The sequence below is a fragment of the Procambarus clarkii genome, chromosome 11, assembly GCF_040958095.1.
Source record: "Procambarus clarkii isolate CNS0578487 chromosome 11, FALCON_Pclarkii_2.0, whole genome shotgun sequence".
Classification (NCBI taxonomy): Eukaryota; Metazoa; Arthropoda; class Malacostraca; order Decapoda; family Cambaridae; genus Procambarus; species Procambarus clarkii.
The window spans coordinates 5,162,568-5,190,265 of record NC_091160.1 but is presented as its reverse complement, the minus strand read 5'-3'; the positions used below and the strand labels follow the sequence as shown (position 1 = coordinate 5,190,265).

Here is a 27,698-nt window from a genome sequence, read left to right as displayed (position 1 = left end):
TGGATGATGTGGTGTAGAGAGAGAGGTTTGAAAGTTTGGTGGCCTGTCCACCATGGGTTTGAAATGAGTGGTGTCGTTTGTTTGGGTATGTGGTATGTTGGGTTGTCAGTACATCGGCTGTGGCTAGTGTTTGTGTCTCAGCTTTGGAAGCCCTAGAGCCGATGGAGTTGGCTGCAGAAGATTAATCTTAGCAACATCAGGGTAGTTACACTTCTGGTAGCACAAAGGTTTTTTGTTTATATATTTTTTATATTTATATATAAATTTAATTCATTAGGTATAGATCGGCTCCGGGATGGGCCACTCATCTGGGTCGTCTGGCAGACCACTTAGTATTTGAGGTCTCGGAAAGGCCTGATCACGGATGTGTCTGATCACCTTTTGTTGGAGTGTGATTCTTCTAGTTGTGTATGGTGGTTCAAGGTTCTCGTTGTCACTGTTGTTGTTTACTGCTTCGTGGGGTTCTTTGGTATCTGGGGCGCACATGTGCTTCATGCGGTACAACTGCCTTCTGGTCAGGTAGCTGAGCCTGGTGTCCATTGGTATTATGTTGTCTCTCATGGATTTGGTCTTCTTATCCCGTCCATTAACGACAGGCCCTCCGCAAAGCGAAGTGCTTTAATTTGGACCCGTTGGATCTTCAGCATGTTGGTTTTGTCGGTAAGGTTCAGGGAACATAAAGGTACTCCAGACTAGGCCTTGTGATCATTCTGTACAGGTGGAGCTTGATGTGGGGTGGGGCTTGCCTGAAGTGGAATAGTCTCGACAGGGAACCCCGGGCCATCGCTGCCTTCTGGGAGACGTACTGGACGGAGTTGAGTAGCTTGAAGTTGTATCCAAGCACTGTTGGGGTTTGAGATGGTTATGGGTTCACCCCTGATCTTTATCTCCCCCCCCCCCTCATTTTAGATTGTGTAGGCCATACAGCCGACAGTGCATATTGGATCTTGTCTGGGTTAGTGGTGATCATCCATTTTCTTTCCCAGTTAGCAGTCCTGGCTAGTTGTACGTTCGCCTTACGGATTAGTTGCATGTTTGGCTGCTTGGGTTAGATGTTATTACGTGTGTTACATCGTCTGCAAATTGGATGATAATGGTGTCCCTATACTGTGGTTGGGGCAGGTCATTTACAAAAATGTTGAAGAGACTGGGCTTGGGCACGACCCTTGGGACTCCAGCTGTTGGGGTGAAGGCTGCTGCCGCTTTCGCCTTGAATCTGGGAGTAACGTGTGTTCTTTAGGAAATTTCTCATCAGCCTGAGGGGTCCAGTTTTGGGCTGGTAAGTCTGCTAATTTGTACACCAGACCATCATGCCATGGGCACGAAGGCCTTGTGCACGTCTCTCGTCGCAATCAGGGCTACCTGATTGCTGGCAAATTGAGCTTACAGCATCGTAAATGTTTATTGCGTGCTGGGTTGACCTTTGTGCTCGAAAGAGACTGTTTTTCTGTTAAGAGGTTGTTATACTACCTATAGTAATTAAGTCGGTTGGACATGATTTTTTCAAAGCACTTGCCTATTGTGTCTAAGAGGGAGATTGGACAGTAGTTGTCAGGCTGGTGAGGGTTTTTCTTGGGTTTGGGAATGAATATCATCTTGGCCGACTTGAAAGGTACGGGAATGTGACCAGATGTCAGCATGGCGTTGAATAAGTTGAGTAGGGATTGCAGAAGATTGCCTGGTAGGAGTTTGATTTGCTGTGCTTTGATCCCGATGGTCCTGGGGCCATATCTCGGATGCTTTTAATGACTCCTCTCATCTCTACCATTGCTATGGGTCTTGTTAGAGGGTTGTCGGGTCTATCAAGGGGGTGCGAGTAGGGAGGCGGTGTTTACTGTTGTCCATTGGTTGACACGGTTGAAGTGAAAGTTGTTGAAGATTCTGCTCTTTACGGCCGTGAGTGTCTTTTTTCCACACTGCCTCCATGAGGTCAGCCTCCTCTTATGGGTCTTCTATTTTCCAGTTCCTCGTCATCATCAAGGAATGTGTACGAGGTGAGTGAGGCTGGGGTTAACCGATCCCAAGAACTGTCAGATCTTACGCCAGAAGGCTCCCGGCTCCCTTTTGTACTGGTTGGCCTGCCTCACAAGGGTTCCCCCAAATATGGCCCTTATGAGTCAGCGTTAGGTCTATGGTTTCTCTTCAGAGTTTTGTAGGGCTAACGCTGGTGGCTGGCCAGTTTGGTAGTGGCTTTGGCAGGCCCGTTGGTACTCGTTCATTTTTACCTCTGATTTCTCAGGTCGGTTTATATTGGTGTAAGTGCTTGTGGTGGATCTTTCATAGGTGGCCTCGGTTGCGAGCTGGATGCGGTTGTGGATGGTGTTTATTGCTTGGTCTATTGTTTGGGTTGGGAGGTTTTCGAACTCAATGATGGGGTCGTCAGCGAGGAAGGTGTCATATCCCGGGCTCGCATGGTTTCCAGTCTGGGCCTGGGAGGTGCCACAAACCACCACCGGAGGTGGTGGTGGTGGAGGGGAGCCGGTCGGCCGAGCGACAGCACACTGGACTTGTGATCCTGTGGTCCTGGGTTCGATCCCAGGCGCCGGCGAGAAACAATATGCAAAGTTTTTTCACCCTATGCCCCTGTTACCTAGCAGTAAAATAGGTACCTGGGTGTTAGTCAGCTGTCACGGGCTGCTTCCTGGGGGGAGGCCTGGTCGAGGACCGGGCCGCAGGGACACTAAAGCCCCGAAATCATCTCAAGATAACCTCAAGATAACCAGAAGGGGGGTAGCTTGGAGGGTGGTGACCACAGGGATGTGGTCTGATCCCACGTTCTTGCCTGGGGTCACTATGCAGTGGAACAGGTAGTAGCCTGGTATAGTGGTGTGGTGTAGTACCCTGGTATAGTGGCGTGTGTGGTGTGTAGCCTGGTGTGGTGTGTAGCCTGGTGTGGTGCTGTAGCCTGGTGTGGTGCTGTAGCCTGGTGTGGTGCTGTAGCCTGGTATAGTGGTGTGGTGTGTAGTAGCTGGTATAGTGGTGGCTGATGGTGGTGTGGTGTAGTAGCCTGGTGTGGTGTAGTAGCCTGGTGTGGTGTAGTAGCCTGGTGTGGTGTAGTAGCCTGGTGTGGTGTAGTAGCCTGGTGTGGTGTAGTAGCCTGGTGTGGTGTAATAGCCTGGTGTGGTGTAGTACCCTGGTGTGGTGCTGTAACCTGGTGTGGTGCTGTAGCCTGGTGTGGTGTAGCGGCCTGGCGTAGAGGCGTGTGGTGTAGCAGCCTGGCGTAGAGGCGTGTGGTGTAGCACCAGCGACCACGTGTTCACAGGACAAGGCCTAATGGCAGACTGCAGGGGCCTCTTGGGATAGTGGCAGTGTTTGAAATCTCAAACTATTCCTCAACATTATAGAATTGAATTCAGAAATATTTCCATCTAATTTTTAGTTTTTAAACCCATAATAATATTAATGCATTGACATGTCTTATTTCCTTGCTGCATATTTACATTTTTTTATATTTACAACATTTTTTCATAATTTGAAAGCTCTCGCGAGCGTACGGACACGGTCACCCATCGTGACGACCGTTAAGGTCCTGACTAAACCGCCCTCCTCATCCCTTACCCTCCATCATCCCACTCTGCCCCTCCACCACCCCACACTACCCCTCCACCACCCCACTCTGCCCCTCCACCACCCCACTCTGCCCCTCCACCACCCCACTCTGCCCCTCCACCACCCCACTCTGCCCCTCCACCACCCCACACTGCCCCTCCACCACCCACACACTGCCCCTCCACCACCCCACTCTGCCCCTCCACCACCCCACTCTGCCCCTCCACCACCCCACTCTGCCCCTCCACCACCCCACTCTGCCCCTCCACCACCCCACTCTGCCCCTCCACCACCCCACTCTGCCCCTCCACCACCCCACTCTGCCCCTCCACCACCCCACTCTGCCCCTCCACCACCCCACTCTGCCCCTCCACCACCCCACTCTGCCCCTCCACCACCCCACACTGCCCCTCCACCACCACTCTGCCCCTCCACCACCCCACACTGCCCCTCCACCACCCCACACTGCCCCTCCACCACCCCACACTGCCCCTCCACCACCCCACACTGCCCCTCCACCACCCCACACTGCCCCTCCACCACCCCACACTGCCCCTCCACCATCCCCCACTGCCCCTCCCCCACTGCCCCTCCACCATCCCCCACTGCCCCTCCACCATCCCCCACTGCCCCACCACCACCCCCCACTGCCCCTCCACAGCCAATATATACTCTCGTGATTTAGTTCAGTATGGGGTTTAAAGAAAAAAGCATACCAATGTTATGTCACAGAAAAACAAATTTATCATAAAACTCGTGTATTTGTCTTATATAATGGAAATGCATTCATATAATAGATAACATGTGAATAGTCAAATTTCTGTGAATCCCCTACCATGTTGGAATATGTGGAATGAATGAGCAAATGTGCTGGCTGCTGAAGGAAACCACATTGGTTTCATTTTTGATACAAATGCATGGAGATTCAGAATGGAAACAATTATAGTTGAACATGCAGGGAGTTTAAGAATCTGTGGTGAGAGTGATGGATACAAACTTGACAACTATACTTCAGAGAATGTAAACATCTAAGAGTCATTAGAAATGTGTAGAATAATAAACCCTACATTGTTTGAGTTAGGGAAAACGCCATTTGTCACACAGATACTGTTCTTAAAGATTCCCCATTTTGCACCGGCAAGATAACATGTAAGATTTTAAGGGTTGACGAATGTTAATCATCTTGTTTGATAAACTGTGCACTTGAGACATAGTTAATAAGAACACGCCAATATATAAGATAACAAAACGTTTTCAGATTCTTTCACACCACTTTCCAGCTACATTTACAATTTATATAAATTATTTTAGGGAATAATACATAAATTTTATTTTTAAACATGATATTAGTGTTTAGTGGAATGCATAAGGAGTCAAATTGTTAAAAAGAGCGATTTTAGAAAATTTGGGAAACTTTTTTTCTGATCATAGAATAACTTAATGTATTTTGAAGGTTTCATTCAGCCATTAAATATCATTCACAATTTATTAATGAATTTTACAAAAAAAACAAATTTTATATTTAAACATGTAGAAACTATTTGTAATACATTAGGAACAAAATAGTTGTAGAAAAACATTATAATAAAACCTGTGTGTTTGGATTTTTGGATTAAAAGTTTCTCAAAGGCTCTCCTGCACCATTCTCAATGCAAGTCATTCCTACACCTATGGGAAGGGATAGATGAACGTTTTCTATACCATTTGTGTTTGCTGGGCCAGCAGCTTCACCGGTTGTTTGGAAATGTGATATGGGCAAATGCTAGGAGTTCAGCACCTAAGCTGGCCTTAGGGTTGGGGTTTGTTGCGAGGGGTTAGTTGTTGAGGTCTATTGTGGGTCTACACATTATCAACTAAGGAACACACAATCTCTAGATACTCTGCTGTCTGAGAGTAATACTTATGAACATATTTGTAAATACACTAATATACATTTAACACTAATAAGGTGTAATTAAAAGAAATGTACACACAAGAAAACTGAATTATAGGACCAAATCGGTGACGCTCTATTGGGTACTCTGCACGCATCATTGGAACAGCCATATATGGTTATCATCCCCCCCCCCTCCAATGAACATACATGCAATAGCATTACACAAAAATATCTTATAAAAGCACACTACAGCATGCTACATTTAACTGTCCATTTGTTCTATGTTAATCTCCCAGTAACTGAGGAAAGAATATATGAACATAAATGCTTTATAGTGATAAATGTCAGAATCAAGCATTGATTCGTAAAAAGTACAAAGTCTCAGCCGATATCGATGGGTGTAACTGCGATGTCTTGGGGATCTTTAGGAGGTTGATCTTTAATACAATGTCGTCGACGGGGTTAGTCTAGACTTTGATGCGTTTATGGCGCATTGCCACCCCTTGATGGGTCGCAGTGACGGTGGGCAGGCTTGTGATCTGTCTTGATTACTTTCCTGCGATCTTTTGTGCAGTGACTTTAGCTTGCTAGTGCTGTACCCGACAATGCTAATTATTCGGAGGCCAGCCATCTTCTCTAAGGTATGTTTAGGATGAGTGGGGCTGACCTAGTGTAATGCGCCCTGCCAACTATCACAAAAGGTCGCTGTGGGCGAGCAACTTCAAGTACGGGTCTGCAGTCTGGTCAGTGGTTCCGTTTTCTGTGTCAGGATTGGGTTAGTTGGAGGTTCTGGGGGAAGTATGGTATTTTCCTCAGCTGAAGTTGTGGTGTTTTTTGGCGAGAACTGTAGGAGAGAATGGAGCAGAGCAAGATCCGAGGAGGAGGGACAGAGATACTAGGAAGACCATTGTGAGAAAGATAGGAAGATAGTCAGCAAAGTCACGATCCTTGGCTTTCAGGTAAGCAGCTTGTACACAGGCAGTGACTTTCATATGAAAGGTTTTGAAGAGGAGAATAAGGTGGTGGTGGGTGAGGGAAGAGAGGTGGAGAGGACAGAGTTTCTCCGTAGTGTAGTGGTAAGACACTCGCCTGGCATTCCGCGAGCGCTTTGTCATGGATTCATATCCAGGCCGGAAGGATTTACTGGGCGCAAATCCTTAACTGTAGCCTTTGTTTAACTCAACAGTAAAATTTGTACTTGGTTGTAAAAAAAGATTCTTCGTGGCGGGGACCGTATTCCAGGGACCTGCCCAAAACGTACAGCCACTAGTACTCTTAACAAGAATGTAACAACTCTTGTATATATTCCCCCTCCCCCCCCAAAAAAAAAAAAAAAAAATTGTGCAGTAGTAGGGTTGGTGATGGTAGTGAGGGGTAACATTGACTCTGGCATGAATATAGTTGGCTGATGCTGTTTGGTAATGGGATGGGTTAGGGGAGGTTGAGGAAAAGTGAGGGTGTGCATGAGTGCGAGGTTGGTTAGTACGAAGAGTTTGGAGTTTTTCTCCATGGGGCAAGATTTATCAACTGCTGAATGAGCACCATGGCAATTAGTGCATTTTAGGGTGTGGGCAGAGCAGAATATGAAAATGGCCTTCTGCAGAGCATTTAGAGCATGTCTTCAGAGGCAATGAGGAATTTGATGCTGTTGGTATTGACATGTTTGATAAGATTAGTGGCAGGTGTTCCAGTGGTATTGAAGAAAGTAGTGATGCAATCAATAGTATCCATGGGTGTAGGGCTAGTGTAGTTCATCAAGACAGTGAGCCATTGTGACTCACTATCTGCAGATAGTCTGTGTTTGTGCCAATCGCTGCGAATCCATAAGCTCAGCGAAGGTCAGTATGTAGGCCAGGTCAAAGACCTTGGCTACACACAGGTCTAGGACCTGGCCTAAGGGCTTCACCACGAACAAATACCGGGTCCAAAAAGGTTGCAACCCCCAGTTACGTTGGAGCTAACGTCAATTAGCTCTTAACTGGTCGAGAGCTAACGTCGGTTAGCGTGACGAGCGCGCAGAAGAGTTCTGTGATAGTGATAGTCTTCCGGTAGGTTCTTTGCGGGTTTGGATCTCACCGCCCCGGCAGATGCCAGGCTGTAGCAAAGCGCCTGCTCTAGTCTTCCCGCCGAGGTACAGCCGAATTTCTGCCAACATGGAACTCTCATTTTCCTGAATTTAGCGTATTTTATGACGTATCGGCATGGCGGGGTACATACGGCAGTGTGCTGTAGTTGCCCTTAAGCCAAAAGCTCCAGTAGCACTTTCATTGACCCTATGCATTTTTTGATTCACGTAATGTTGATATAATTTCATCTTTTATTCAGGTGAAAGTACATACTTGGAAGAGTTACAAAACAGTTGGATTTATAGATAGCGCTAGTACATATAATACCTAAAGCCACTAATACCCCATAACGTTTAGGGCAAGGTGTGGAGAGGGGGGAGGGGGTAAACACAAAAGGACTAAAACTTAATGGTAAAGAGATTAAAATAAAAATTGTTGAAAAAAAAGTAATACAAAGGGGCGGCAGGGGGGGGGGGGGGGGGGTTTATGGCAGAAATCGGCAATTTTACAAATTGGTCAATAAACAGCATTGTTGAAAATAGCAAGACAATGGGTTGACATTTAGGGGGTAAGGTAGGTTACATAGTTTATTAGGTAGTACTTTATCTTAAAGGCTTGTACCTCTCGACCAGCTTGACATGATTGGGAAAGTCATTCCACATTCTGGGGCCCTTGATTTGTAGAACACATTTTTTTAGTTACCTATTTCACCTAGAAAGTAAGACACCTTTTTAGCTTTTAGGTGAAATAAGACGTGGGGAAAAGTTTTCTTGGTCACATTGGGACAGCAGTATAGGCATTGCTGATGCAAAACACACTATTGGATTTAGAACATTAAAGTATGAGACCCTTAAGACAGGGTAGTCAAGATTAATTAAATTTGAAAGCTTTTAAAGTTTCAAATGTCCAGACGAATTTAGCATACTAGTAAAAAAAGGACATTAGCGAGACAGTCCTCAAAAGGTTACGAATGTGGTGCCTAAAGTATCCATAAACACTACACACAGATCAAACTAACGTGATGCATCAAATGAACAAATCCACAAGGGCCGTGACGAGGATTCGAACCTGCGTCCGGTAGCATCCCAGACACTGCCTTTTTAACCCTGTCATAGCTCAGTCGATTCATCGATAAGCCCTGTTTAAAATCTAAAGGAAAAATCCCAAATTGTTAAGACTCTTTCCCATTGGCGAAATGCCAGTAGAGGTGAAGTAAGGAGTTGCATGAAAACTTAGAAATTAAGTCTCGTGAAGCAAAGTTGCATATATTGGAGTTTAGTGTAAATCCAGCATTATTCCTCAGTTTTTTGGGAGTTCTGAATGTTACTATGAAAGGTTTGCAGAATAGTCAGAACCGGTGAGTTTATCTAGCACAGTTTTAAAGTTGATGGCTTGTTGTAAGGTAGCAGGTATTGTCCAGAGTCGTATGGCATTCTGATCTGTTAAAAGGACGACCCATATGAAAAGGCAGTTTTTGTCAGTCTTCATGAAATCATGGCCAGTAAGCTGCTTTGACGGTGGTCAAATACTTGACCAAAGCTGTCCAGGATCGCCATGACATGGGGTACGAATCTGCAATGGTGCAATCGGTCCCACGGCTGAGGGTAGGGACCCCGGAGGCCTGCAAGTGTCCGAAAGACGGCGCGCGCGCACGCACGCGCACGCACGCACGCACACGCGCACACACGCACACGCACACGCACACACACGCACACGCACACGCACACGCGCGCGCGCGCGCGCGCGCACACACACACACACACACACGCACACCGCGCACACGCGCACACCGCGCACACCGCGCACACCGCACACACCGCACACACCACACTCACCTCACTCACCTCACTCACCTCACTCACCTCACTCACCTCACTCACTCAGGCCTGCCTCATGATCTGTGGAAGGTCCTTCAGATCCAATGGTGTGCACACCACTTTTTCTTAACACACTTAGGTACAACTGCATTTGTGCAGCTGCCCTAGACTATATGAAGGGAGTACAGCATATCAAAAAACTAGCTATGTGATGCTAAAAATCCCCATCACACAAGATGGTTAGTCATGCAAAGGCATGTGATCAGTAGTCTGCACTGGCAAACTCTGGTTGCATTGAGGATATCATTATTGACAAAGTAAATAAAGTATTGCAAAGCTCCAGGTACCTCATGCCAACGGGTCTGATAACTAAGCTTGCGGTAATGTAGTGTGGGAGATTATACCGCAGTTCCTGTTCAGTTTGCACTTAGTGCTCAGGATTGGGAGGTGTATTTTTTGTCCCCTAACTCTTGACACTTTGGTGGTGGCGGGGGGGGGGGGTGGGGGGGGGGGGGGGGGGGGTTAAGGGTGTTGCTCTGGCTTTGGGGTCCAGCGGCCCAGCTACAAGGCATGGGTCGCATAGGCCCCTCAGCAGTAACCCTAAAAAACAACTAAACATGTATGTTACAATAGATGGTACATCAAAATAGTGGAGACATAAACAATACATTAGAAATATTAAAATATCCAATAACACAAAATCGCAGGCATGCCAAATAATATTCTGTAGTGTGGTAAACCGACCTGTGAGATTTATATTTAATTATTTGATATTTAGTGCTTATATTTACGCTAATTTATCTTTCAGTAGCCATTTGTATGCTGTTTACCTGACTATTTTTGCAATATTCTCACAAATCGACTCCTTGCACATTAGGGGGGGAGGGGGTTATATTAAATTTATATATGCAGCTAATAAAACTAAAGTATTAATCTACATATATAAATAATGAAAATTGTAAGGTCTTACCTTATTGTACGGTAGGCCTGGTCCACCAGGTATAAACAAGGATGATGACAAAATAATCCTCGTTGAGGTTAGCATCAGCCCCATATACTGGTTTACTAGGATTAATTCTTGCTTCCTCTTAAATTGTTCCTGTCAAAGGACACTTGCTATAAAGCAGGAATTATATATATATATATAATATATATATATATATATAATATTATATATATAATATTATATATAATATTATATATATAATATTATATATATAATATTATATATATAATATTATATATATAATATTTATATATATAAATATATATATATATATATTATATATCTCACCAAGAACTCTTTGACCCGACCAGGATTCGAACCCATGCCGTCCTGGATCACCCTTAAACGTACATAGTATGTGACCACTGCACCAATGATCGTCTAATGAAAGATGATCATTGGTGCGGTGGTCATGGTACTGTGTGTGTTTAGGGGTGATCCTGGACGGCATGGGTTCGAATCCTGGCCGGGTCAGAGTTCTTAGTGATCTATGGCTTGCACGTTCATGTAGCTTTCTCACATATAATATATATAATGTGTGTATAATGTGTGTGTACATATTGTATGTATGTGCATGTATGTGTGTATATGTATGACAGCAATATCAGAGGAAATATTATTAGTTAGATAAGGACCAAGGAATAATTGCCTGTGTTATTAAACACTTTCGCTCTTTGGTGACAAGTGTCATCACCAATTTTCCTACTGACTACGCTCGCGTGCCGCGCTCGCGAGTCACAAGAAAAAATATTTGTATAAAATCCATTTATTATTCGATCAACTTGGGGATAGTTTACAAATGTTTGCCATGAAATTTACGTTTTCTCTAATAGCCGAACAGGTTATTAAAGAGAACGGCGTAACAGTGAATCATCGTGGTAAGACAATTGTATTATTGACACGACGAGTATAATCGACGTAGTTTTTATATGTTGCCGGTCGAACGCATTCTTATGTGACCTTTTATACTTATGTTCTTACAGAACATTCTATTGCGAACACATTGGAACAAAAATGAAATACATCGAAAAATAATGTCAGGACAGTGAATTGAATATACACTTTTCAAAGCGGGTTTCACCGATATGCCACCGCGGGTAACACTTCGGCCACTTTCCCCACTGTTTTGGGTGGGCTACGACATTGAATCTATGTGCATATGTCCGTGTAGAGAATTTTATTGCAATTTCAGTGATACCAAATTCAAATACGTACGCCTACAATTAGTGTCAGGACATTCAAAAGAGTATATACTTTTCGGCCTTCCCGCTTAGGCGTGCGAAACGCCGAAAGCCCAGGGATGATGTTTTTTTTTCAGAACGCCGCAAGCGCGAAAACTGTTTGCCCTATATCTACCTAACATAACTGGCTAGGAATGTAAAAAAACATAAACGGGTTTTGGGTAATATTTTCCTTATAGTAGACATAGTTGTCTGTTGATATCTTAAGTACTTTACTCCTGTGACACAGCTGTCCAAGGGAGAATTCTAAGGTGTTTTGCTTCTGCTACTTGCGTCAGCAATAATGGCTGACCACTTCCACAACTGACGCCCTGGCTCTTGTCCAGATGTCAACAAGTGGTAGACAGGTCACATTTACTATTTTGGTACTGACAAATATTATCATCTCATCTCAAGTACATCTCATTTGACTCGAGTCCAAAGATTGCTGTATTAAGTAATTCCCAACAGAATAGCTGGTGAATTTATAGCGCTGTGGCAATGATCTCGGTTTTTATTGACGAAAAATTCCACTGTGCCACGTCTTCAATGAGTGAATTTATATATACAAAAGCAGCAATATTACCTGCATAGTGTTTGTATTAGTAAATGGCGTTGGGTTTTCAGACATGTAGAAGAGATGATCACCTTGCTTGGCATGCACACATGGAAAAGAATATCACGAGGGTGGCATGCCTGGCTTGCACTAGTAAAGTCCCCAGTAGAGTAAAAGGACCATGCACACGTCCCTCCAGCCATAGCTTATCCTCTCACAGGTTCGGTCAGGCCATCCATTTCCAGAATAGCCATGGGGAAAGTGGTACCCCAAGATGTACGACTCATTAGCCAGAGTTAACTCGCCCTAGTTTCATGGTTATTAGGGGCACAAGGGTAAGACCACCCATGTCCAGGGGTGATCATTATCAACTTTCGTTACTGTGCTCTTGGACCCACATTTGATATATGGAATGTCAAGGTCAGGGCTTTCACGAAACAGATTTCAAATCTCCATTAAGTGTCCACGAGTTAAGCGAGATGGCCATGACGCAGCCTAGCTAGAGCCGTTTCCAACCACCGGTTTATGGTGACAGGAGAAAGGCCATGGGGACACAATGCTTAAGAATACGTAGTTTGTTACCAACAATCCTGCCAATGGGCAAGGATGGAGGAATGAATAACAAGGTAAAATTCGGAAAAAGGAATACCTTTACGGGAAATGGGACAAGAGCAGATAGCGACTCTAGTGGCAGCATCCACACGCTCTTTTAAAGAAACACCAATATGGCTGGGAACCCAGCAAAACTCTACGGATATAAGTTTACTAGAGATAAGAAACGGTCAATGTTGAATCTCGACGACTACCGGATGGACAGGATTAAAGGACCCTAGAGCCACGAGGGCACTGAGTCGACTACAATCACAAACGAGGATAGACAACGAGAAAGCAGGAGACGGAGAGCAGAGAGAATAGCATAAAGTTCCGCTGTGAAGATGCTAGTCTCGGAAGGGAGGCGACACACACAAGGGCAGTAAGGAGTAGCCCATATCGTCCGCAGACTTGCACCCATCGGTGAAGATGAAAATGGAGCGGGAGTGTGAAGAAAAGTGCTCAAGAAAAAGGCGCTTCAGAACCATAGGAGTTAAAGACTTAGCAACGTGGATCAACGATGTACAAAACTTCGGAAGGGCGACCCTCCACAGGGGCAAGGAGGGAACAATACGAGGAGAAATGAGACGAATGGAAAGTCCTGTAAGCGAGATAGCTGGACAGAAAGAGGGAGGTGATGAAGAGGAACAAGAACTACAGGAGGGATTAAAGTAAAGGCACGACAGAGGCGAGAGGAAGCATGTTGCAAGGACAGCGCCAGAGCGCGAAGACGGTAGTGATCATAGCAGTCCTGAAGAGATAGGAAGCCAATGTCAACATACAAGCTGAGGGCGGGAGTCAAACAAAAGGCACCAGAGCTGAGGCACAACCCAGTATGGTGCAAAACATCAAAAAGGCGAAGAGAAGCAGCAGCGGACTAACAAGCAGGGCAACCATATTAGTTTAGACAGGACGAGTGAGGAAAGTAAAGACGCCTGTATGCCCCCCCCCCCCCAAGAAGTATGGGACAAAACCTTGAGGGAAAGGGCCTTAGAGCATTAAGCGTGGAGGTGAGAGAGATGGGCCGACCAAGACAAAAGAGTGTCAAAGATTAACCCCAGAAGCTTAGCGTAATCCTTGTAAACAAGGGGATGACCATAAAGTGACAGAGGGACGGAGAATGACACGCTTTCGAGTAAGTCATAGCAAAAGTCTTAGACGGAGAGAACCTGGAGCCGTGATCGGTGGCCTACGGCATCAATCACAAGTTGAAGCCGCCATTGAAGGAGAGGCGAATCATCACCTCTGACGGCAAGGTAAGATTCTCTACATAGTGCGGAGAAGACGCCAGAAGGAAGGGAAGAAGGAAGACCATTGAGAGCAACAACAGCAGTACTTTAAAACACTACATTGGGGCACACCCTCATATTGCCTAAAAGGGGCAGAGTAGTACCAAGCCTCACTCGAAAGGAACGACGAGAGAGGAAACTCTGGAAGAAGAGGTCGATTCCCACGAAGGCCAAAAGAATGAAGTTGGGACAGAATGATAGCGCCAGGTAGTCATGACTCTTTTCCAGGTCAAAAAGGATGGCAACAGAGGTCTTCGCAGCAAAAGCAGTACGAATATAGACCTCCAAGTTCATCAGGACATCCGTTGTGCTGCAGCACTTGCGAAAACCAAATTGAGAAGGGAAGTGGTGGTGGTAGTGCTCTAAGAACCACATCAGACGAACGTTAACCTGGTTCAGGGAGTTTGCAGACACAACTCGTGAGGGCAATAGGGCGGAAGTCCTTAGGGGATGATCCCAGAGACCCTGGTTTCCAAACAGGAAGGACAACGGTTTCGAGCCAGTCCTCGGACTGACGAAGACTCCCAGACCCGATTAAACAGACTCGGTAAATACTGAGACGAGCACGGAGGGAAATGTCGAAGCATCTCGTAATGAATGCCATCGGAGCCTGCCGCCATAGAACTGCAGAGGGCCAGGGGCAGACTGAAGCTCAGAAGGGATCGTTATAGGAAGGTTAAGATGGGTACAGAAATTCAAAGGACGAGATTCAAGAAGAGACCTACGAAGGAGGCAGGATTGAAGAAGAGAACCAGAACTAACAGACGAAAAGTGGGAACCCAATTAAGTCGCAACCTGCAACGGGTCTGACAAGAGTACCACAGAGGTGAAGGACTGGTGAGACATTGGGAACGAACTTGGCCACTATCTTGTGGATACGCTTCCAGATCAGCAGTAGAGGAGTTTCGGACATGGAGACATAAGACATCCGACATGCACGTTTAGCCGTACGGATGGTCCGGCTAATGTCGGATGATGTCGAGCACAGTCGACATTTTACCAGGGAATTCACTTCCGCGTTACCCAAAAGGAAGAGCGAGGAATAGAGCGGAGGGCAGTGTCGAAGACGGTGTCATGAAAGAGGAGGGCACGAGGGGGAGGCAGAATGGAGAGGTTGGAGATAGTAGCACGGAGGGTAAGGAGGAGCCAATCAGCCTCGGCAGACTGCCACCTAGGGAAGGAAAGGGGAAGGTGAAAAGAAAAAAGGAAACAAGGATGGGAAAATGGTCACTACCATGGAGGGCATCAAAAACCCTCCACTCAAAATCTAAGTAAAGGGAAGACGAGCAGAGGAAGATCAATACAGGAAAGGGTGCTAGTCAGTGTCTAAATGAGTGGGCTCACCAGAATTCAGAAGACAGACGAGGAGGATGAATGGTTAGAGAAGGCAACCTCGGGTGTCTGTCAGATCACCACCCCAAAGGGTATGTCGACAATTGAAATCACCCAGCAGGAGCACAGGCTCCAGCAAGAAGTAGAGTAGGTGTTTAAGATCGGGAAGAGAAAGTGAAACACTGGGGGGGGGGGGGGAGATAGATGAAAGTGTCCAATTTCGTCACAAAGATTAGAGCAGCAGAACAATGGAGAGGCGAAGGAAAAAGTAAGGGGACAAAGGGAACATCAGAGTTAATCAAGAGAGCAGAAGAGTTAGGAGCTCCAGCAACAGCTAAGGGAAGGGGGGGGGGGGGAAAGAGAAAGGAATAGCCACGAAAGCGACCAGGACGAGCATCGAGCATCGGCTCCTGGAGACACACAAAGGAGCGAAAATCGTGAAAGCAGAAGTTGGAGTTAAAGGAAATTGGCGTAATAACCACGAATGTTCCACTGAAGAATAGACATCGACAAGAAGAGAAAGGACAGCAACAGAGAACAATGAAGAAACAAAGGTGAAAAGGGAACACAGCACATTAAAGAAGCGCAGGATCAGGGTCAGGGTTACGGGGCATGGGTAAACTGAGTAGAGGAAGAGGGAAGGGAGCTGGAGGACCGACCAGGGGCGGACGAGCAGGGTCTGGAGAAAAGGAGGGAAGGGAACCGAGGGTGAAGGACAGCAGCAGGAGGCGCATAAACCAGGGAGTGCACCTACGCAAGGGTAGCAACCGAGAGGGAAGTGGGGGCCAAAGAAACCTCCAAAGCAGGAACAGGGGGGCGGAACCAGCAATACAGGACAGGATGGAGCGAGTGTCAGCGGTAGGGGGCGAGGAAGAAAGCGAAGCCTTCTTACCTGCTGGAGAGAGGAGAGGAGCAAGGCTTACACTGGCCGATGGGAGAGTGATGGACATCAACCCGCACCGACAGGTGGTGTGGAGAGTTAAGAGATGGAGGAGAAGGAAGGGAAGGAGGATTGGAGGGAAACGAGGAAGACACAGGAGACATGACAGACTGGGTACAAAGAAGGGGAACACCAGACACAGACAGGAGGGGGACCCTCTGGGACAGAACGCAAAAGAACAGAGGAAGCGGCGGTGGGCATGTCTGGGTCTAAGGCCCAGAAACTGTTGCGAGACTGAGGAAGGCCGGAAAGACGCGAAAGACGCGGAGAGGAGGAGCACAACACGTGAGAATAAGAGACGTTAGCATAAGGGGGGAGACGGCGAACTTGGTGCCTCGCCTCGATAAAAAACAAACGTTCCTGGTGCTTCAGGTTGAGGACGGCTGCGTCAAGCTTTTAATGTATACAAGAGCAGGAGAAGGTAGGGTGGGCCTTACTGCAATTGAGGCAGCGAGCCTGGGGAGAAGTGCACTCCGACTTGGTGACCTTCGTCCCCACACACAGGACAGACACAGTATTGGAGCAGTGGAGGGCTCCATGCCCAAACCTCCAGCACTTACTACAGAGCCGAGGAGAGGGAATGTACTCTGGACGGAGCACCTGGCACCAGCAAGAATGATAAAGGGCGGAAGGGTCCTTCCATCAAAGGTATTCTTCACAAGCTGAAGGGGTTGATGGCGACGACCACGAGGGGGACGAGTAAAAGTCCACCTGGAGAACAGAATGGCCCTGGGCTTCGAGGATATGCCGAATAACTTTGTGGCAGCCCTTTAGATTCCGAACACCGGTAGCAACATGGGGCGGGAGGAGAATAGTGCCAACACTGGCATTCAATCGAGCGTTCTTAGAGACCCTAACAGGGGTCTTGCCAAGGCAGGATAAGGCAACCAAGCGGGAGGCTGCATCCTGAGGAGCAGCAGCAACAACAACACGTGTACCGAGAAGGGTGGGGTTCAAGGTAACGGGCATCTACTGAATCAACAAGGTGCCTATGGAGGGATAAATCGTCAGACATAGAATCAAGAGGAAGGAAATCAAAGTATTTGGCCCACAAAGTGTGACCAAACAAGGCTTGTAACGCATCAGTCGGGAAGGAATCGAGCAAGCGCAGCCGTGGCGTGAACGGCATTGAGAACCCCCAGAGAGGGGTAGGGGGGGGGGGGTTAAAAGGCGCAGTAGTCAGAGACAGAGCCGTGCCAGGGGACATGGTTGTCACCACTGGGGGCTTGGGGCTCGACCCAACCTCGGAGGGAGGGAGGGGAGCCGAGGGAAGTAGTCTGAATGGCTGGAGGAGGATCAAGGGTGGGGCCCAATGTAGCGGGGGCTACAGAGCCCGGTCTTCCAACACGGTCCAACTCGGGGGGCTTGGTCGCCCACCCCACGAGCCCGAGAAGGTAGAAGAGGAACAGAATTTGACATAAGGACGAGAGGTCAGACTTTCATTCACGAATGTGTCCACATACCCACCATGGAGCAACAAATAGAGGCAGGACACCCAACAAGAAGCTATCGCTGATCATGCCGAGGTGCATCATGAGTATACGCCCCACAAACGCCACCTTAATAAGGACCGTCAGTTTGTCGAGATTGGGTTCAGTGACGAAAGGAGGATTGACACTAAAAGGCTTCCTCTCGCTCTAGACGTCGGGTAGTATAGTTCTACGGGTGCAAGAGTATGCCTCCTCAATCACCCAGGCGTCAAAAAGTAGTCCAAAGGAATAATCAAAACGGGCTAAAGGTCGGCAGGAAATGACAATTAGAAAGAGGCGGGAGATAACGAAACATAAGGAAAAGCGATCGGCAAACTTAGACAGCAGCAGGAGCATATGGTTTCAAAAGGACAGAGGACTGTCCCATGGAGCATCATTCTCTGGAAGCCACCCACCAAGCCCCCTCATGGCAACAATGGGCCGAACAGGGAGGGGAATGCTGGTAGAAGGGCTGCTTCCTTGCCCGTTGGGTCAGCCAACTCAAATAGACTACCGAAATGCTTGTTCTTGTGCAGCCGGATCGAAGAGGCAAATTCGGGCATCCCCCAGACCACCGTCCTTCCAGTCAGTATAAAAGAACGCATTCGGGCGTGTCGTGCACATTCAGAGCGCTTTACTCTAGGTCAGAACCCATCCTAAACCAGTGCATTATACCGGAAAGAGATGGGAGGCCTCTTCAGTAATGTGCAACCCTCTGGTACTTAAGCATGTATACCATGATCTACCGGATCAAGGTGCGATTCAGAGGGGACCGGACCGTTACCCGGTTAGAGATCCTGGACCTGATCACCACTATAACACCTGTTGCACCACTAGACGTAGTCCTCAACGACGGAGAACCCCAAACTGCTGTTTAACAGTGCTGCAACATTACAGGGTCTGTTCGACCCCACCACCCCCTCTGCTCTTGAGGCGGCACACATGATCCTCACCCCACCATGACACTACCTCGCAGCCAGGACGGTGTTTGTCCGGAGAGTGAGCTCCCTATTTTCTGAAAGCTTGCCAAAGACGTCACAAGCATAAACGAACAACACCTTTCCTTGACTGCTGTCACGGTAAAGTTCATTCCTATACATTACCACCCCCCCCCCCCTGGTATTTTTCCACCACGCGTGCACAGATAGTGCACAGACCGAGGCATCTATGGTACCTGTACCATGTTGCACAGTCAAGGTTTGCCTCCAAGAGGACCTTATTCTCACTACGGCTGGGATCTTAGAAAAGGTCTCTACCATCAAAAATATCTCGCCACCTGACATCGTGGAGACCAGAGGTGTTCACCTTCTCTTCTCCAGCGACAATGACCTGGAGAAACTATTCGCCGCCTCCTCCACGACCACGCTGCTAGACGTCGGCCTCACCCTCACTCCTCCTAGATGCCACCTGGCGGACAGGACTGTTTGCCAGACACATCAGCGCATGGATCTCTGACCGCAGCGACGACGAAATCCTCGCCAGCATCAATTTCCTGAACTTGACGCTGACCACGGTAGTGGCCAAGATCAGCACCAACTCCAACACCCGTAGACCCACACTGAAAGTGACCTTCACGGTCATTGCAGCAACCCACGTCAAAGAACACGGCCTTTAGTGCGCCGGAATTAAGATTCCACCTGCCCACATGACCAAGGAACGATACACAGAACTCCGCCAGTGCTTCAAGTGCTACAGATACTCCCACTACACCAAAAGTGCACCGAGTAAGTGCAGAAATGCAGTATTTGCGCCCAGGAGCATCACTACAAAGCCTGCACATCCTCCCACTGACGCTGCCTACTCTGCAATGGCCCGCACACTGAAGTTTCACCCAACTGTCTCCACCATCAGGAAGAAATAAAAATGATGGCAAGCACCACCTCAACTCGGCTAGCCAAACCGTCTACGTTTGCTTTCCCGGCCTTGCCCGAGAACGCTGGGGAAGCTGCTGCAGTTGCCACCAACAACACCCTCCTACCGGTGCTTCTACACCTTGCCGACAAATTGGCAGGCAACGAAATCAACCTCTACATCCACATTATCAACAAGCTCCTTACGGGCTCACCATAGCCCGTGCTACATGGACACTTCGTTCTGAGTAGCTAAATCTAAAACTACAACAAGAGGTTGCTCACTGCAAATGGACTTCCGACGGTGACAGTACCAGACGACCTTCTCCCAGCTCCTCCACCTGGGGCCGGCCCGGTGTCCGACCCTGCAAAAGTACCCACAACCAGTCCGGTAACAGGGACGCCACCCACACTGGCTACCCCTGCCAACGAAGACACCACATCCAAAATCAACGGACCACGCGAAACTCCCACAACCAGCACCGAGGCTCCCCAGAGCCGACGTTGACGAGAATGGCCTTGCGACCGAAGACGACTAAGAAAACAAAAATACTTGCTGATCGGAAAGAACAGCACATAGTGAGCTCAATGGCAACACACACCAGACGATAATTGGCCCACAGACGTAACAAGTTAATCAGCCAGAACAAATACCCGCACCCCAAGTATGTCCACGCCCACTCTATGAACGCTTCCAATAATCTCACAATACTGAAAAAAGAATACCAGAATTTCACCGCAAATTCCCTGATGGACAAATGCAATTCCTCAAAGGACGACGATCCTGATGGTACCAAACTGCCGACGTTGCTCTGTTCAGATATAAAGCGTCGCTTAGCACATTAAACTGCAACCTGGCGACTAAGCCTCCTGCGGGTCATAAACTGCAAGCGACCATGAAGATGCCATCCATCCACAGATCCCAAGAACCAGCTATTGGTACTAGTAATGACTCCAAAGGGCCTCCACTTATGGGCTATTCATGCCCGTGCCCTCCTTTTGGGTGGCTTAATCTAAATCAATCAATCTATACATGACAGGCCACCTCTCCACCATGAAGGTCACCTCCACATCGCCTAAGGAAGCTACCTTTGCTACTACCAACGGCTTCTGGTGCTTTGGAATCGCTAGCACCCCCCCCCCCCCGGACAGATCACCAAAGAAACAAATCCACAAGGGCTGTGACGATGATTCGAACCTACGTCTGAGAGCATCCGACGCTGCCTTTATCGAATGAGCTACGACATGGTCAAAAGAATTTCAACCAGAAGTTCTACTGACCTTACTGGACCCTGCAGCCTCTCGGACACAAACCAGGATTTTACGAAATTCCCCCATGTTCGAATCCTCATAACGGCCCTAGTGGATTTGTTCATTCGATGCATCACGCTATTGTGACTTGCGTAATGAAGTAATGGCGAAAGACGTATAACGGCCTGTTGACATAGCTAGAGTGCAGAGGGGGGGGGGGGAAATTTGTAAAATCCTGGTTTGTCTGAGAGGCTGCAGGGTCCAGTAAGGTCAGTAGAACTTCAGGTTGAAATTCTTTTGACCATGTTGTAGCTCATTCGAGAAAAGAAGCGTCTGGGATGCTCTCAGATGTAGGTTCGAATCTTCGTCACGGCCCTTGTGGATGTGTTCATTTAATGCATCACGCAATTGCAATGTCTGTGTAATCACCAAAGTACACTATTAACGGCTTCGGCAATGCTTCAAGTGTTAGCAACGATCACTTCACAAAGAACTGTACATCTCGGGACAAACGGTGCAGCAAGTACACTGGGAACCAACACTTCAAAAAATTGCATGAACGAATATCTTCAATGCCTTCTCTGCGATGGCGAACATACTGCCGTCGCCGCAGAGTGCCCCCGAAGTCGTGAAGAAATACAGATGTTCGACGCCAGGCAGACCAACACCACTCCCCGTGCACCATCAAATTTCAACGTGCAAGCCGCCAATTCCCCTGAAATTCCAGTCGGAGGCAGAGCGTCTGCACAACCTGCAAGCCAATGGGGGTCTAGCTCCCAGTCCGCCAACCAATCATCGACTCGGCCGCAACAGCCACAGCCTCTGGCCAATCAACAAGCCAGCCTTCACCACACCAGTTGTTCCCCAACATCGATCATAGTACCATCTTCGGACTCTTCACCTGGTTGAAATGGTGGTAGGCACGAACTGCAAGGAATTCGCACGAATTCTAAACATACTATAATGGTCTACCAACATTTAATATTTCTGAGGAACTCTTCACAACTACAGCTCCAGCCACTGCCACCGCTACGTCTGCACTGGCAGACGTAGCGGTGGCAGTGGCTGCACTGGCAAATCTCTGCTTGGCGCCCACCCTCTGCAACCTGCTACAGCTCCATTACCTCTGCAAACTGCCACTCCAGACCAACCACATATTACTCCAGTTATACCGGCGACTACATCACCTGCATCGGCACCAATATCAGTTGCTCCTGCAGACCTCCACCTGTCTTCTGATTCTACTGCCTCTGTTGACATTGAAACACTCACCACCCCAGACTCGTAAGATACCATGATTGATTCTCCAGCAGTAACTGAAATATATTAACAACGTGACAACACTGCATTTGGATCTCCCGAATTCAGATTTCTCACCAGCCGTATATTATACACAAGGTATGAAGAACACTCTCTAGGAGCTAATGTGAAATGGTTGACAACTACGCAATCTTCTCGGTATGCGATAAATCCACACTGGTATCCGAACTTTGTCCCCAGGACTATGCTGAGTAAAAGAATAAACATCAAATGATAACACGAAGCAAGAAGAAATAGGTGAAGAAAGAAAACTAAGACACCACCGAAGACAGTCACCACCTAGAATGAAGCACCGCCAATGCCGCTCTTCCTGACCCGACTCGAAGCCTTGCCAGTTGTGGGGTTGTTTCAGCATCGACTTAAGACATGCAGCTAGGTCAAGCCCTGGCACTTTCTCTACAACTTCAGCATTTCCTCTCGCTGACTTCTCTTCAGCTGTCCGCACTTAAAGGCTCGACCTAACTGGGTATCTTATCCTGCATATTATTGCATTGTGCGGTGAACGGAGCCATTATAATTATTACTATTATAATAATTATTAAATATTTATATTATAATAATTACTCTTCCTTCTTCTTGGTCTTGAAAAAGGCAGGCCTCGGGTGAAAGAGGGCTATGACGATCTTTGTCTGGAACACGTAGGTGCAGGATCGGAACGTCCACCTCCCGAGGGTCGTGCGGCCCAGGCTCTGCTTCAAGAGGCTGGGGTCGTTCATACCCTTGATGGGGTGGTTCTTCTCCGGCCACGTCCACGGCGGTCTCTGGTGTTGGAGGTCCCTGTGCCCTTTTTCAACTACTTCGAGGTTATCTCCGGAACTCAGTTCCTGCGACGGCGCTGGAACCAATCGTATTGGTGTGTGCCTTTCCATTGGAGACTTTCAACGCCATGGAGAGGGGGGGGGGGGAGGGGGAGACCTGCTGCCTGGGTAACAGCTTCTTCCCCAAATCAACCTACCCTGGCTTTGCGCCCTGGTGAGACCACTTCAGACCAGACCGACACCAGAGCGCAACTCCATGGTCTCCAGAGACTGATGGAAGCCTACTACTATTGTCGTGCGGTGAACGAAGCCAGCTACGGATAGCTTGCCTCATCCTCCATTTGATTCTTGCTAGCTCAGTTTTGTACACCACGCCCAGAATAAGACGGTCGTCGTTTATGAACGAGGTGGTGTTTTAGCACGTATAACCTCTGAGGTTTGAGGGGGGCCTGCGTGATAAGACCCTCCTCAGTGAGACAGAGGAGATGCCCCTGACAGTCACCAACAAGAATACCAAGGTACTTGTACTCGTCAGTGATACCAATAGTCCATGGCTGTGCCCTCGACATGGAACCTCGTTTGTGAAGATACCATTCTTGCGTTTGCCATAAATTTGTAGGCTCGGTGATCGGCAGTTTCCCGCGTTGACCCTCAAGACAGCGCCACTCAACGTATCACACATATCGATACCTGAAGGCTGGTCGGCGTCTCTGCTGCCACGACCAGCTCATCTGCAAACGCTAGTACAGACACCTTTTACTCCCCCCAGACGAATCCCCAGGCTCAGTTTCTTCATATTGGTAAGTGCCTCATCAATCGCCAAATTGAAAAGAAAGGGACTAGGGACAATCCCTGTTTGACTCCCTTAGTCACAGGGATTACCTTAGATTTCTCGTAATGACTGTCGAGGCGCCATCATAGCCCGACATAATATCCCTAAGGGCTTGGTGATTTCCTTGCGCTCCATGGGCCGATCGATGGCTGCATGAGGGACGCTGTCGAAAGTCTCCTCAATGTCAAGGTGCGCAGGAATTTCAGCACTTGGACCTCAGCCAGAAGAACATCTAGGATCTAAAGGTTTTCAGCGCATCCATCCACAGGAATGAATGCCTTCTGTCTCTCGTCGATCCTGATAGCTTGAAAGTCTGTTTACGGTCTAATGAAACGGCTGCACTATCGTAGAAGAATCGGTAATGAGGCAATAGTGTGAGGGGGGGGGGGAGTGTTTCCTGGCCTAGAAATCTTAGGAATCGGCACCATTTTACACGCCCGGTAAGGACGTGGCAGGGAGCGGCTAGCCAACCGCAGATAGAACAATGTCTGTCATTATGATGGGTTATATTTGATACCCATACCAAGGAGATTCGAAACCCTTTATTCTGTGCAGCAATTACTCAATTTATAGCTTTTAGTATGTGGCTGAAAATTCAGACGTTAGTCTGCACTAGTTCTTAATTTTTCTTTCAACATCTCCCAGACTAGTATCCAGGGAGCATCAAACCCACCAGGATTGCTCTGAAACAATAATAATAATGATTTTTATTTAAAACCTGTAAAGAATATACAGGGGTTTAATAGGATTCAAAATACCTAATAACTTGGGTGTAGATCAGTTTGAGCTGTAACTTTCAAAAGGTAATTTTTTCAGTGTACTACTAATGGTGATTGGGGATGCCTAGGGTATGGGTGTTCCTCTTGACGAGCACGGAGCAACCAAGACGAAGGTGGAGTTGGAAAGGTTGCGGACAGACGTCCCCTTGGCTAGATCAGACTCCACAGTCGGCAACGTTGTGTACAGGTAAGCAGTTTTTTAACTGTTCGGCTCTGAGAAACTCGTATTAAAATAATTTCTAGGTTAGATTATAACCTAGTTTCCAAGTTAAATTATTTTAGTAATACCTGGTAAATGTGCAGATTTTGTAACATTCCAAGCTAAGCTTTTATATTAAGCAGTCAGCTTTAAATCTTGACTCCCGGCAGGATAATTAATGTAAATGAAGCAGAGCATCAATGCCCTGCAAGTTTGTAGCTGGTCAGTACAGTATATTGAATAAGTTAAAGCATTAAAATCTTCCCTTGCTGTAACAAGGAAAGGTAAAAAATTATATAAAGCAGAAGTTCTGAAAGATTGGAAACGAGGATCGCAAGTTATTGCGAAGCAATTTGTGCCACAGTGATTGAAGGTTAAAATTTTCTGGTAATTTATTAATGTACACATAGCATTTTAAAGTACTGATAGTCTACACGAGTACAGTAAGTGCTGTTGGGCAGTGGGGGGGGGGGGGGGGGGGTAGAAATAGCCTAAGCTACTCTATCCCATTGAGATGTATTTTTTTCTTGTCTCAATAAACATACTTGAAGTGTTGTTGGTATATTTTTAATTTGTTAAAATTTGATGATAATCCTTAAGATTTATTTTTATTTGCAATTTTATAACGTTGACCTTTGGTGGTCTATATTAGTGTAAGTGACGGAATCTTCATTCCATTTAGGCTGTGAAAGGCTTCAATTATGCTTTAGTTTGTCTGCCAACAATGTTTGTAGGAATGAATAAACTGCAGATGACATTAACGATGATTGCTAGAGCCTACTCTCTAATAGCTACTCAGAGCTGTTAGAGCCTACACAGTATTGTAGAAGAATAGGGTTAAGGCATCGTAAAGGGTTGAGCAGAACCAAGCTTGTAATAGTATAACTTCATAGGCTATTTAATTGACGCACTCTGAAAAATTAAAACTTTGCTCTTTATTAAGAGTGGGTATAAATAACTGTCTTGCAAAATCCATAACGTTTCTGCAGTTCACTTTAAAAGTTCTTAATTACAAACTGAAATGCTACTTAAAGGGGTGAACTGGAACTAGTCACTCAAAGCCCCTGAAATTTTGTCACTTATCCAAAGCAAATAAAAGGAACCAATATTGTGGAATTGTCTCCCAATTGTGGTTTAAGTAAATAAGCAAAACCTAGACAAACATTCTAATGCAACCTAAACGAATACTTCCTAGCCTAACAACATAATTATTTTTAAACTAAGGACTAAGGGGGAAAACTAGCTTCGTCGAATCGGACTTGTGTACCAAATGACGCCCATACTTTTCATTTACTCTTAATAATAATAATAATAATAATAATAATAATAATAAATCCTTGTCGGGACAGGCACATGCAGAAGTGGCGAGGAGAGGTATCATGTATGAGGAAAGTCAAACCATGCAACACTACATGCGAGTCAAAACACCCATTTTACTTATGGTAAAAGGAGAAATGCTTGCAATTACTGTTCACATGCGGCTCAGGCTTTGGTACAAATATTAGTGGGAATATGGGATAGGTGTTCATGGTAATGACACGAAGTGTAAACTATGTGGTATGTTAAGGTCTCACGCCCTTTCACATTATGTTCTTGATTGTCAGTTTATTAATGTATATAGAAACAGAGAAGGATTGTTCCTGAACAAATAGCCTGGATGTGTCACAACGGAAAGGTTTATATTCTGGAGAGAGAAAAGAATTTTGCACCAAGACTGTAAACTTTTGTTAAATTGTCTTGCAAAATGTCTATACAGTATACCTAAGTCATAAAAGTATTTGTGTGTACGTTTGATACCATACTACTTGTGTAAAGGAGGAAATGTATGTTTATCTCCCAGAATGTTCGGCAATATGTTTGTTTGATGTGTGTCTACATATGTAAGAACACGTTGTACTGAACAGGGTGAGAATAGCTTGAGCTACCTCATCCCTTTTGTGTGTGTTACCTCAATAAACTTATTTCAATTGTCGGGACAGGAAGCCAGCGTGTTCATGCACGTTTTAAATTGAATTAAACGTTTTATTGAGGACAAAGTACATACATAGATGATGCAAACATAATGTAGGATATAAAGAGCTTGTACATAAAATACCTAAAGCTAATAATATGAATAGCGTTTCGGCCAAGAAATTTGGGCATGTTTTTCGGGCTTTATCGTGGTCACTTAATCGGGCTTCAGGTTTTGGCTTTATCGTGGTCACTTAAACATTGTCACTTGGATAGTTCACTTAAAGCTATGATGTCTAAAAGTAGTAGTCTACTTCAGCATTATCAAGAGTTCAAATTGTTAAATTTCTAGTTACGTTTAAGGATTACTTGATAAGTTACCAAAATATTAATCTTTTTAGGTTTGGCCGAAATGCTGTACACTATTGGCGCAACTCTACAAATTATTAATTTAACTACAAAATCATACACCCTATGTATAATGCACAGATTAGTGTGATCTAGATTCTAGACAACTGCAAAAGTGAAGTACGTTTGGATGTTTTACAATCAATCCCCTTCCCCCTTTCCCAGGCTAAATGTGTTCCTACTGTTTACACACAGCCTTAAACTACTGCCATGCTCATATTTATCTTATAAAACAGTTCAAAGTGACTATCGTCCACACTTTTGATAATTATTACCATTTTAGTGTAAGAACATTTTAAGCAATGTAGCTTTGCTGATGTGTTAATTTACTCATCCCCCTGCTTGTTTTAGTGTGGCTGGCTTCCTACTCGGTGGTGTGCTGCTCTTCGTGTCGTTGTTCGATCCCACTAGAAAACCGGTCAAAGTTCTTCGACCATGCCTTTGGTGAAAGCAGTAGTGAGGCGGCGGCGTGAAGTTCGGACTGGCCTCGAGTCGCATGCTGCTGCGGCTTTCGACACCTTCACTGCTGCTCTCGACAAAATGGAAGTGATTGCCAAGATGAATATCTGAATTATCTTTAATGCTTTTGTGAATGTTAGCACTTGTGCACTAGTCGTGTATAAATAAAGATTTCATAAAT

At 46.4% G+C, this 27,698-nt stretch overlaps 1 long non-coding RNA gene across 1 annotated transcript; it reads left to right on the top strand.

Annotated features, from left to right (window-relative positions):
* The first annotated feature begins 176 nt into the window (after nt 1-176).
* Nucleotides 177-27,698, top strand: LOC138363777 (uncharacterized). Its single transcript, XR_011228111.1, has 3 exons — nt 177-201; nt 24,539-24,688; nt 27,410-27,698. It is a non-coding gene; the product is annotated as an uncharacterized lncRNA (long non-coding RNA).